This window comes from Phyllobates terribilis, unplaced genomic scaffold (assembly GCF_046119375.1).
Source record: "Phyllobates terribilis strain yellow unplaced genomic scaffold, ASM4611937v1 Scaffold_7__3_contigs__length_470593459, whole genome shotgun sequence".
Lineage (NCBI taxonomy): Eukaryota > Metazoa > Chordata > Amphibia > Anura > Dendrobatidae > Phyllobates > Phyllobates terribilis.
In genome coordinates this window covers 343,992,738-344,004,553 of record NW_027362767.1, presented here as the reverse complement: position 1 = coordinate 344,004,553, position 11,816 = coordinate 343,992,738, and positions in this window count along the sequence as shown.

The window sequence follows — 11,816 nt, the reverse complement described above, 5'->3', positions numbered from 1 at the left end:
AAACCACATGTACTCAGAGAGAGATGCTGTATAAAACATTACGACTTAATACGCTTCGCAATACGGTTTGTAGCGCTTAACATACAACTTAACAGCGCTGGTTGTTTATATTAACTACTGATTGTTTACAATGACACTTATTAAAAATGTAATTATGCAAATAATGTACTTGGTTTACTTTAACTGTTCGGATGCAGACCCATTATTTTTAACTAGCTTTTATGTTGTTGGTATTTCTAGAAATGTAGGAAAATTAAATATTTAATGTTTTTACAATTCATTTTTATTGAAGTATTGCAATGGCACAATAAATTTGTATACATGCATGTTTATTAAAAAGTACCTATAGATGTACAATATAAACAATACATTTCCTCATTTTGACATAGTATTTAAAGATTGGAGCCAACGAGTAAATTGAATAGGAAAGTTCAACAAGAAATTTAAAGGTGTTTTAATAAATCCCATACTAAGTAGGTTACTGTAATGAAATTAGAATGTAATAGTGCTTTTAAGTGGTCATAAGTGTTTCAACGCACTGCCACAAACTTAATCAAAGGGAAGCTGCCAGCAGTATTTCAGGGATATGTCACTTATTAGGCTTTGTGCTCTTGTTTCCTTACAATGACTATTTTATCACCAGGAGATTATCACCGATGCTCACGTGAACCCTGGTCTGACCACGCCGTGTCCTCTGATAAGCAGCTCCTGTCAATAGCCAATGTGCATAGAAAATACCTGGAAGTCTGAACTGAAACGTAAATTGATGTGCATGCAAAATGTAAATGCATGTTCACACAAGGCCACTAGACAGAGAAAAACCAAAAACAAGCAAAATACCCAAATAACTGGAAGTAAATGGATAGATCGCACAGTGCAAATATAATAATAAATAATAAAGGGTATTTAGTTAACATAATTTTGATCAAAATAATGTAAAAGTAATCCTGCCACGTCAAGGCAACCCTTATGGGACAGTCCTAACTCTAATATTAAAAACCTTACCATTTGTCAAGTGACGTACATATGGATAAGGGCAGAGAGACTGAATCCCCTAGAAGAAGCATAGACCTGAGGCACAATGAACCTTTCAGCTGAGACAGAGGGCAGCCACACCCTTTTATATGCACTGAAGCACACTGAACTGCAAAGAAAAAACCTAGAAAGCTGTGGTATGGGCAGGGTCAGCATTCTGAGCTTTGCTACATACTACATCTAAAAACTCTGATTGTATCTCAACTGCTGCACCCAGTAAACTAAGTGAGACATCGCTGAAATCAGGGTCTCTTTTCTTTTATTATGCTGCTCTCAGATGATGTTTCAAAGATCTGGTAACAGATACCCTTTAAGGGTAAATTCAGACATCTATGAAACATGGTCTGTATTTGTGCCATGATATAAGGACTGGTCGTGGTTCTCCCAACCTGAACTTAACATATACGCCTATAAAACTGTCAATATGGGATTGAAGACCTGCTGTCAATTCATGTACCGTGTTTCATGGATGTCTGAATTTGCCTTTAATGGTTAACAATTAACCAGTGCTTCTGAGGATCTCCTTAAATTCTGGTAAGAACAGTGGCTGGTTCCACTTTGTCTTATTTAGAAAAGCTCTCACATTTATTATTTTTTTCTATAGTACTGGGAATAGTTTGCCTTATTCAATTGTACAAATACATTATTTTTACAATTTTTTATCCAAAAATGTCTGCATATTACTAAATTTTTCACTGTTGCTGTTACTAAGCAGGAGTGTTTTTCATCTGAGCTCAGGATTCCCTGGCTACTTCAACTTGGGTGAGCTGGATTACACTTTTTTATTATTTCCATTTTGTCTAGCATTCTTATATTTCAGCTCAGTCCTTGCTTATAAACTGGATGCCCAGATCCTTCCTCAGAATAGGCATTTTAATAAACTAAGGAACAATTACAATAAATAAGGCTGAGAGGTGGATAGTAGAATAGATCAGTATGTTTAGTAAAGTTTAATTTAAATATATTTTATTATCTACTATGAGGTGAAATTGTCTGTATATAATATTTACATCATACTACCCTGTCAGACAGTCAATACTAATAGATACTTATTAGGATACCTGTATGCACTACTGCAAAAATGTCATAAATCATCTTTCTTTTGGAAGGTAATTGAAAATTGCTGGGTTCAGTTTAACTTAAGCCACAACTGTCAACCAACATTATGATGAATCATTCCAATCGAGAAACAGGAGCCTCCTCTTCATAAGCTGAATGATATTCTGATGACAACAGTCAAGTTTTATTTTTCACTTACGATCCTCTGACATCTTTGTGCCACTTGCTACAATTGTACATACATTATTATGGTGTCTGAAGGTTTTATGCCATAAATGAGAAATAAGGACTCTGATGCAAAGTATGCCATCTTAAATTTAGTATACAACCCCTGGCAAAAATTATGGAATCACCGGCACAAAACTAAAGTCATTTCAAATGGCAACCTTTGGTCTTTAAGAAACACTAAAAGAAATCAAGTTAAAAAATGTGGTACCCAGTAAGGGTAATTTTTTTCAGACCAAGCAGAGGAAAAAAAATATGGAATCACTCAATTCTGAGGAAAATATTATGGAATCATGAAAAACAAACACACAAAAGAACACTCCAATACATCACAAGTATTTTGTTGCACCACCTCTGGCTTTAATAACAGCTGGCAGTCTCTGAAGCATGGACTTAATGAGTGACAAACAGTACTCTTCATCAATCTGGCTCCAACTTTTTCTGATTGCTGTTGCCAAATCAGCTTTGCAGGTTGGAGCCTTGTCATGGACAATTTTCTTCAACTTCCACCAAAGATTTTCAATTGGATTGAGATCCGGACTATTTGCAGGCCATGACATTGACCTTACGTGTCTTCTTTCAAGGAATGTTTTCACAGTTTATGCTCTATAGCAGGATGCATTATGATCTTGAAAAATTATGTCATCATCCCCAAACATCCTTTCAATTGATGGGATAAGAAAACTGTCCAAAATATCAATGTAAACTTGGGCATTTATTGAAGATGTAATAACAGCCATCTCCCCAGTGCCTTTACCTGACATGCAGCCCCATATCATCAATGACTGTGGAAATTTGCATGTTCTCATCATGCAGTCATCTTTATAAATCTCATTGGAAAGGCACCAAACAAAAGTTCCAGCATTATCATCTTGCCCAATGCAAAATCGCGATTCATCACTGAATATGACTTTCATCCAGTCATCCACAGTCCACGATTGCTTTTCCTTAGCCCATTGTAACCTTGTTTTTTCTGTTTAGGTGTTAATGATGGCTTATGTTTAGCTTTTCTGTATGTAAATCCCATTTACTTTAGGCGGTTTCTTACAGTTCGGTCACAGACGTTGACTCCAGTTTCCTCCCATCCGTTCCTCATTTGTTTTGTTGTGCATTTCCTGTTTTGGAGACATATTGCTAAGTTTCTGGTTTTGACGCTTTAATGTCTTCCTTGGTCTACCAGTATGTTTGCCTTTACAATTTTCCCATGTTGTTTGTATTTGGTTTGGATTTTAGACACAGCTGACTGTGAACAACCAAAATCTTTTGCAATATTGAGTGATGATTTACCTTCTTTTAAGAGTTTGATAATCCTCTCCTTTGATTCAATTGACATCTCTCGTGTTGGAGCCATGATTCATGTCAGTCCACTTGGTGCAACAGCTCTCAAAGGTGTGATCACTCCTTTTTAGATGCAGAGTAACGAGCAGATCTAATTTGATACAGGTGTTAGTTTTGGAAATGAAAATTTACAGGGTGATTCCATAATTTTTTTCCTCAGAATTAGTGTTGAGCCACCCCCGTAGTGTTCGAGTTCGGTTCGGTTCGTCGAACACCCGTGTGCTCGCCGAACTGTTCGTCGAACTGTTCGTCGAACACCTTCGAACACCGTTAAAACCAATGGCAGGCAAACAAAAACACATAGAAACACATAGAAAACACCTTCAAAGGTGTCCAAAAGCTGACAAACTGCTCAGAAGACATAACTAACACATGGAAAAGTGACAAGTACATATAGTCATGCGAAAATAAAAGAGGTGGAGGAGTAAAAGGAGGGGGAGACACAGATATAGGCATGTCATGCCCTTCTAAAATCCAAAAAGTGAGAAGCCGACACGGCCAGTCCGCTCCTGCCCGTGCCACCTCCGTGTCGCCGGGTTTGTGCCAGAGCCGCGGTGAACCCTGACGGCCAGCCCCCCTCTCCCAATACTGGTGCCTGTCCGCTGGTGGGTCGAGGGAGCCCCCCTGTGGTGGAGGCAGCTCTAAGCTTTTTAATTTAAATTGTCTCTCTAATTTGAATGAATACATTTTAAATCCATTTACAAGGATCTATTGGAGGGCAAGTCTCATGCCAGCAGCCGCGGTAATTCCAGCTCCAGTAGCGTCCACTAAAGCTGCTGCAGTTAAAAAGCTTTTATAAGGATCGAGCTCGGCTGTCCACCGCAAGGCATCCTACTGCCAGTCCCAGCCCCTATGCCTTGGGGTGCCTCCTGATGCTCTTCACTAAGTATCCCATGGTCCCGAAGCATTTCCTTTGAAAAAATTAAGTGTCTAAACTACAGGTGGTGCAGTTGCTTAACAGCCGGGATAATCCGCTTACTAGCAGACACTGCTACTAGGCACAAAGTATTTCCTGGGCTAGATGCAGTTAAAAATTTGTAATTAGATACTCTCATTGGATGCTGAGAAAGCATTCCATAGAGTCTCCTGGCACGCCATATATGATTCTCTTAAAAAGCTTGGGGTAGGGGTCTAGGGGACCCTTTTATAGCCAAAATCACGGCCCTGTATCGCAATACGTCACCTAGGCTGAAGATAAATGGAACTGTAGCACCCTGAGGGCTCGGTTGCTAAAGACGTATTGCACCTCACCCAGAGGTGTGATATCTCACTCTCAGGTAAGGATGGAGTGTGGATCAGGACCCGACACCTGCATGCATTACACCACATTGCCGTGGGGCAGGGCGACCAATATGCCCCTGAGATGGGCACGACAGTCCCTGTCCCTGGCTGGAGTGGGGGGAGGGAACACTGAGGAAGGGGAACCCTGTAGTGCAGGAGCAGGGAGGAAGCAGTTCCTGGGTGCATTGAGAAGGGAGTATAAAAGGTGGGCACCATCTTAGTTCAGTGCAGAGAAGTCTGAGCAGAAGTGGCAGGGAGCAGGGGCTCTGCATGAGCTCTGCTCCGGAGGCGGGCCTAGTAACAGAGGCCCAGGCCTGGAAGAGGGAGAAGGAAGGAAGAGGAGCGGAGAAGGCTCCAGGAACGAGGAATGAAGGGATCCCAGGGGTGCGGACGGGCGAGTCGCCACCGCACGCCCGAATCCACCTGCGTGGAGGGGTCAGGTCAAAGGGGGAGACCGGTCCCCGAACTAGTGGAGGCAGGAAACGACCCTCAGCTAGAAACCGGAGGCTCTGACATTTTATGTGGCGCAGCCCCTCGCTACACCCGCTAGGAAGGCACCACATAGGGTCAGGGAAACTGGCGCCAAGTTTACCAAGAGGAGGCCCGAGGCAGCCGGACAGAAGTGTTGGTAAGAAAGGCCAGACAAAGGACACACAAAGGGGGTCCTGTGAAGTGCTCCAAAGTTATCTGGGAGTTGTCTGAGCCCCTCACCTGGTGAGCACAGTACGACGTGGGCAGCCGTTACCTGCAGACGTGGTCTGGATAATAAGAACTGTGAGTAAAGGCCCTGAACTGCATCACTGACTCCGTGTCGTTACTGCTGCTGCCCTGCACCATCACCCCCATCCTCCGCATACACTGCCCTGAGGCTATACTCCTCCCGTGGGGAGTTATGCTACGCTCTGCTGCACCCACAACACCAGCCTCAGTGGTCTGCCCTGTAGCGGCGGTTCACTCTGACCGCAATCCACGGGTGGCGTAGTCGGACATTTAAACATGAAAACCACATAAATAGTTCCGCCACTGGTTTGACCGCCCTGAGCCACGGAACTGGGTCGCCGCCACGAAGACTACAACCACCAGCATCCACCAAAAAGGGTCCGGCTCCGGGTGTCCCAAGGCCCAGGGGGTGCGTCAGAACATTTTCATCACCTTTCACAATCACCAATGGGACAAGGCAGTGATGTCCTCTGTCCCCTCTCTTATACATCCTAGTGACGGAGCACCTGCTCTCATCAATTCGCCATAACCCCAATATTAGGTGGATTGAGGTGGGAGGCACCGAGTACAAGTGCTCTCTATTTGCTGATGATGTCCTAGTATATATCACTCAATCACATATATCCATCCATGCTGTTATGGCTGAAATAGATCACTTTGTTACATGGTAAAATTTTAAAATCAATGCAGCGAAGTCTGAGGCCCTCGATGTCTCCCTCCCCAAATCCATATAGGATTCCATCCAGTCCAACTTTCCCTTTGCCTGGCCCTCACAGGGTATCAAATACTTAGGAATTCCTATTCATAGAGACCTCTCTCATCTATGTTATCTTAATTTTGGGCCCTTTATTGAACAACTCCATACAGACCACGGTTGGCAAGTTAGAACTGTAAGATTCACTACGTGAACCACTGGTGTTTTGTGGAAAAGCACATGTACACTGCGTTCCAAATTATTATACAAAAAGTGTTTAGGAGTGATAAGGGAAGAATTTGTTTGGTTGTCAGTTAAACTCATTGATGGTGATGTGTGTCAGGGCTCTTTATATCACTGTAAGCAATTGCAGACACCTGTGCTAATTAGTTTGGCAGGTGTGTCCAATGAAAGGCAAGACTACTTAAGAAGGCTCTCTCACATTATTAAGCAGCCTACATTTTCTGCCAAAATGGGAAAGAAAAAGGATGTGTCGGCGGCTGAGAAGTAGTGTTGAGCCACCCCCGTAGTGTTCGAGTTCGGTTCGGTTCGTCGAACACCCGTGTGTTCGCCGAACTGTTCGTCGAACTGTTCGTCGAACACCTTCGAACACCGTTAAAACCAATGGCAGGCAAACAAAAACACATAGAAACACATAGAAAACACCTTCAAAGGTGTCCAAAAGCTGACAAACTGCTCAGAAGACATAACTAACACATGGAAAAGTGACAAGTACATATAGTCATGCGAAAATAAAAGAGGTGGAGGAGTAAAAGGAGGGGGAGACACAGATATAGGCATGTCATGCCCTTCTAAAATCCAAAAAGTGAGAAGCCGACACGGCCAGTCCGCTCCTGCCCGTGCCACCTCCGTGTCGCCGGGTTTGTGCCAGAGCCGCGGTGAACCCTGATGGCCAGCCCCCCTCTCCCAATACTGGTGCCTGTCCGCTGGTGGGTCGAGCGAGCCCCCCTGTGGTGGAGGCAGCTCTAAGCTTTTTAATTTAAATTGTCTCTCTAATTTGAATGAATACACTTTAAATCCATTTACAAGGATCTATTGGAGGGCAAGTCTCATGCCAGCAGCCGCGGTAATTCCAGCTCCAGTAGCGTCCACTAAAGCTGCTGCAGTTAAAAAGCTTTTATAAGGATCGAGCTCGGCTGTCCACCGCAAGGCATCCTACTGCCAGTCCCAGCCCCTATGCCTTGGGGTGCCTCCTGATGCTCTTCACTAAGTATCCCATGGTCCCGAAGCATTTCCTTTGAAAAAATTAAGTGTCTAAACTACAGGTGGTGCAGCTTGCTTAACAGCCGGGATAATCCGCTTACTAGCAGACACTGCTACTAGGCACAAAGTATTTCCTGGGCTAGATGCAGTTAAAAATTTGTAATTAGATACTCTCGTTGGATGCTGAGAAAGCATTCCATAGAGTCTCCTGGCACGCCATATATGATTCTCTTAAAAAGCTTGGGGTAGGGGTCTAGGGGACCCTTTTATAGCCAAAATCACGGCCCTGTATCGCAATACGTCACCTAGGCTGAAGATAAATGGAACTGTAGCACCCTGAGGGCTCGGTTGCTAAAGACGTATTGCACCTCACCCAGAGGTGTGATATCTCACTCTCAGGTAAGGATGGAGTGTGGATCAGGACCCGACACCTGCATGCATTACACCACATTGCCGTGGGGCAGGGTGACCAATATGCCCCTGAGATGGGCACGACAGTCCCTGTCCCTGGCTGGAGTGGGGGGAGGGAACACTGAGGAAGGGGAACCCTGTAGTGCAGGAGCAGGGAGGAAGCAGTTCCTGGGTGCATTGAGAAGGGAGTATAAAAGGTGGGCACCATCTTAGTTCAGTGCAGAGAAGTCTGAGCAGAAGTGGCAGGGAGCAGGGGCTCTGCATGAGCTCTGCTCCGGAGGCGGGCCTAGTAACAGAGGCCCAGGCCTGGAAGAGGGAGAAGGAAGGAAGAGGAGCGGAGAAGGCTCCAGGAACGAGGAATAAAGGGATCCCAGGGGTGCGGACGGGTGAGTCGCCACCGCACGCCCGAATCCACCTGCGTGGAGGGGTCAGGCCAAAGGGGGAGACCGGTCCCCGAACTAGTGGAGGCAGGAAACGACCTTCAGCTTGAAACCGGAGGCTCTGACATTTTATGTGGCGCAGCCCCTCGCTACACCCGCTAGGAAGGCACCACATAGGGTCAGGGAAACTGGCGCCAAGTTTACCAAGAGGAGGCCCGAGGCAGCCGGACAGAAGTGTTGGTAAGAAAGGCCAGACAAAGGACACACAAAGGGGGTCCTGTGAAGTGCTCCAAAGTTATCTGGGAGTTGTCTGAGCCCCTCACCTGGTGAGCACAGTACGACGTGGGCAGCCGTTACCTGCAGACGTGGTCTGGATAATAAGAACTGTGAGTAAAGGCCCTGAACTGCATCACTGACTCCGTGTCGTTACTGCTGCTGCCCTGCACCATCACCCCCATCCTCCACATACACTGCCCTGAGGCTATACTCCTCCCGTGGGGAGTTATGCTACGCTCTGCTGCACCCACAACACCAGCCTCAGTGGTCTGCCCTGTAGCGGCGGTTCACTCTGACCGCAATCCACGGGTGGCGTAGTCGGACATTTAAACATGAAAACCACATAAATAGTTCCGCCACTGGTTTGACCGCCCTGAGCCACGGAACTGGGTCGCCGCCACGAAGACTACAACCACCAGCATCCACCAAAAAGGGTCCGGCTCCGGGTGTCCCAAGGCCCAGGGGGTGCGTCAGAACATTTTCATCACCTTTCACAATCACCAATGGGACAAGGCAGTGATGTCCTCTGTCCCCTCTCTTATACATCCTAGTGACGGAGCACCTGCTCTCATCAATTCGCCATAACCCCAATATTAGGTGGATTGAGGTGGGAGGCACCGAGTACAAGTGCTCTCTATTTGCTGATGATGTCCTAGTATATATCACTCAATCACATATATCCATCCATGCTGTTATGGCTGAATTAGATCACTTTGTTACATGGTAAAATTTTAAAATCAATGCAGCGAAGTCTGAGGCCCTCGATGTCTCCCTCCCCAAATCCATATAGGATTCCATCCAGTCCAACTTTCCCTTTGCCTGGCCCTCACAGGGTATCAAATACTTAGGAATTCCTATTCATAGAGACCTCTCCCATCTATGCTATCTTAATTTTGGGCCCTTTATTGAACAACTCCATACAGACCACGGTTGGCAAGTTAGAACTGTAAGATTCACTACGTGAACCACTGGTGTTTTGTGGAAAAGCACATGTACACTGCGTTCCAAATTATTATACAAAAAGTGTTTAGGAGTGATAAGGGAAGAATTTGTTTGTTTGTCAGTTAAACTCATTGATGGTGATGTGTGTCAGGGCTCTTTATATCACTGTAAGCAATTGCAGACACCTGTGCTAATTGGTTTGGCAGGTGTGTCCAATGAAAGGCAAGACTACTTAAGAAGGCTCTCTCACATTATTAAGCAGCCTACATTTTCTGCCAAAATGGGAAAGAAAAAGGATGTGTCGGCTGCTGAGAAGCAACAAATTGTGGAGTGTTTAGGTCAAGGCATGACTACAATCAACATTGTGCGATGATCAGGATGAAGTGTCTTGGCAATCAAGAAGTATGTAGCTGATTCACAGTACACACGTGTGCGTGCTGATAAGGGCAAATTGAGGACTCTTTCCTACAGGCAATTACGTCAGGTTGAAAGAGCAGCGGCAAAAAAGCCTTGTCATAGCAGCAGACAAGTTTTTGAAGCTGCTTGTGCCTCCAACGTCCCCCGAACAACAAGATGCAGGGTCCTTCAGAGGTTTGCAGCTTTGCATGCGCCATCCTGTCGACCTCCTCTATCCACTTCACACAAGCAGAAACGGCTCCAGTGGGCCAAACATTACATGAAGACTGATTTCAAAACTGTTTTGTTCACGGATGAGTGCCGTGCAGCGCTCGATGGTCCAGATGGATGGAGTGGAGGATGGCTGGTTGATGGACACCCCACGCAAACACGGCTACAGCGCCAACAAGGAGAAGGTGGTGTAATGTTTTGGGCTGGAATCATGGGGAGACAGATTGTCGGCCCCTTTAGGATCCCTGAAGGTGCTAAAGATGAACTCCATAATGTATGTGGATTTTCTCAAACAGCACTTCCTGCCATGGTTCAAGAAGAAGAACCGTGTATTTCACAGCAAGATCATTTTTCTGCATGATAATGCACCATCTCATGCTGCACATAAAACATCTGCATCTCTGGCTGATATGGGCATAAAAGGGGACAAACTTATGGTGTGACCCCCATGCTCCCCTGACCTCTACCCCATTCAGAACCTTTGGGGCATCATTAAAAGGAGTGTCTATGATGGCGGGAGGCAGTTCACATCTAAGCAACAGCTCTGGGAGGGTATTCTGTCCTCATGCAAAACAATTGAAGCAGAAACCATCCAAAACCTGACAAATTCAATGGACGAGAGAGTTCAGAAGCTCCTTTCGAACAAGGGGTCCTATGTGAAAATGTAACATCACCTAGAATAAAGTTTTGAGTTGAAAACTGTTTGATTTCAGTTTCTAACAACCTGCTAATGCTTATAATTTCAAAAATGACCATTTTTTTGGTCTTTATTAAAATGAAAAGGTTGATCGAAAAGTTTGGGGGATCTAAGAGTGTGGCAACCCAGTAGTCATGATTACTTCGAATTCTGACAATATGAGGGTCATGCTGCAGCTAGTGCAGCAAGAAGGCACTTATGTGCCTTGCGCATCTCGGAGCCCCAAAATTATTTTCCGGGCTAGATGCAGCTAAAAATTATTTTTAATTTTAAATCTGGTGAAGCTTTAGTATAGATGGCCTAATAGGATCAGTGCTGCACACTGCTACAAAGCCCAAATTATTTTCCAGTCAAGATACAGATAAACATGATTAGTAATTTGAAAGCTTAAAACGGTTGGTAGGGTGATTTTAACCAATCATCAAGCTTTTACTCTCCCCAGGATGACACAGGGGTAGAAAAGTCGTTTCGGATCCATGATTTGTTCATCTTTATGAACGTGAGTCTGTCTACATTATCAATGGAGAGCCGCGTGCGCTTATCTGTCAGCACACCACCAGCAGCGCTGAACACACGTTCAGACAGAACGCTGGCTGCGGGGCATGACAAGATCTCCAAGGCGTAAGTGGCTAGCTCCGGCCATTTATCCAGATTGGAAGCCCAAAAAGAGCAAGGGTCCAGTGACACAGTCGTGGCTTCAATGTTTACTTGGAGATACTCCTGTACCATCGTCTCTAGGCGTTGACTATGTGTCAGACTTCTTGTCTCCTGTGGCCTTGCAAAGGATGGGCTAAAAAAGTGGTGAAATGATTCCGCAAAATTGATGTTACCAGCAGATACTGTGGTTCTGTCACGGTTTGAGTGCTGAACACTTGACGGTCCCACGGTTGGCAAGTTGGAACTGTGA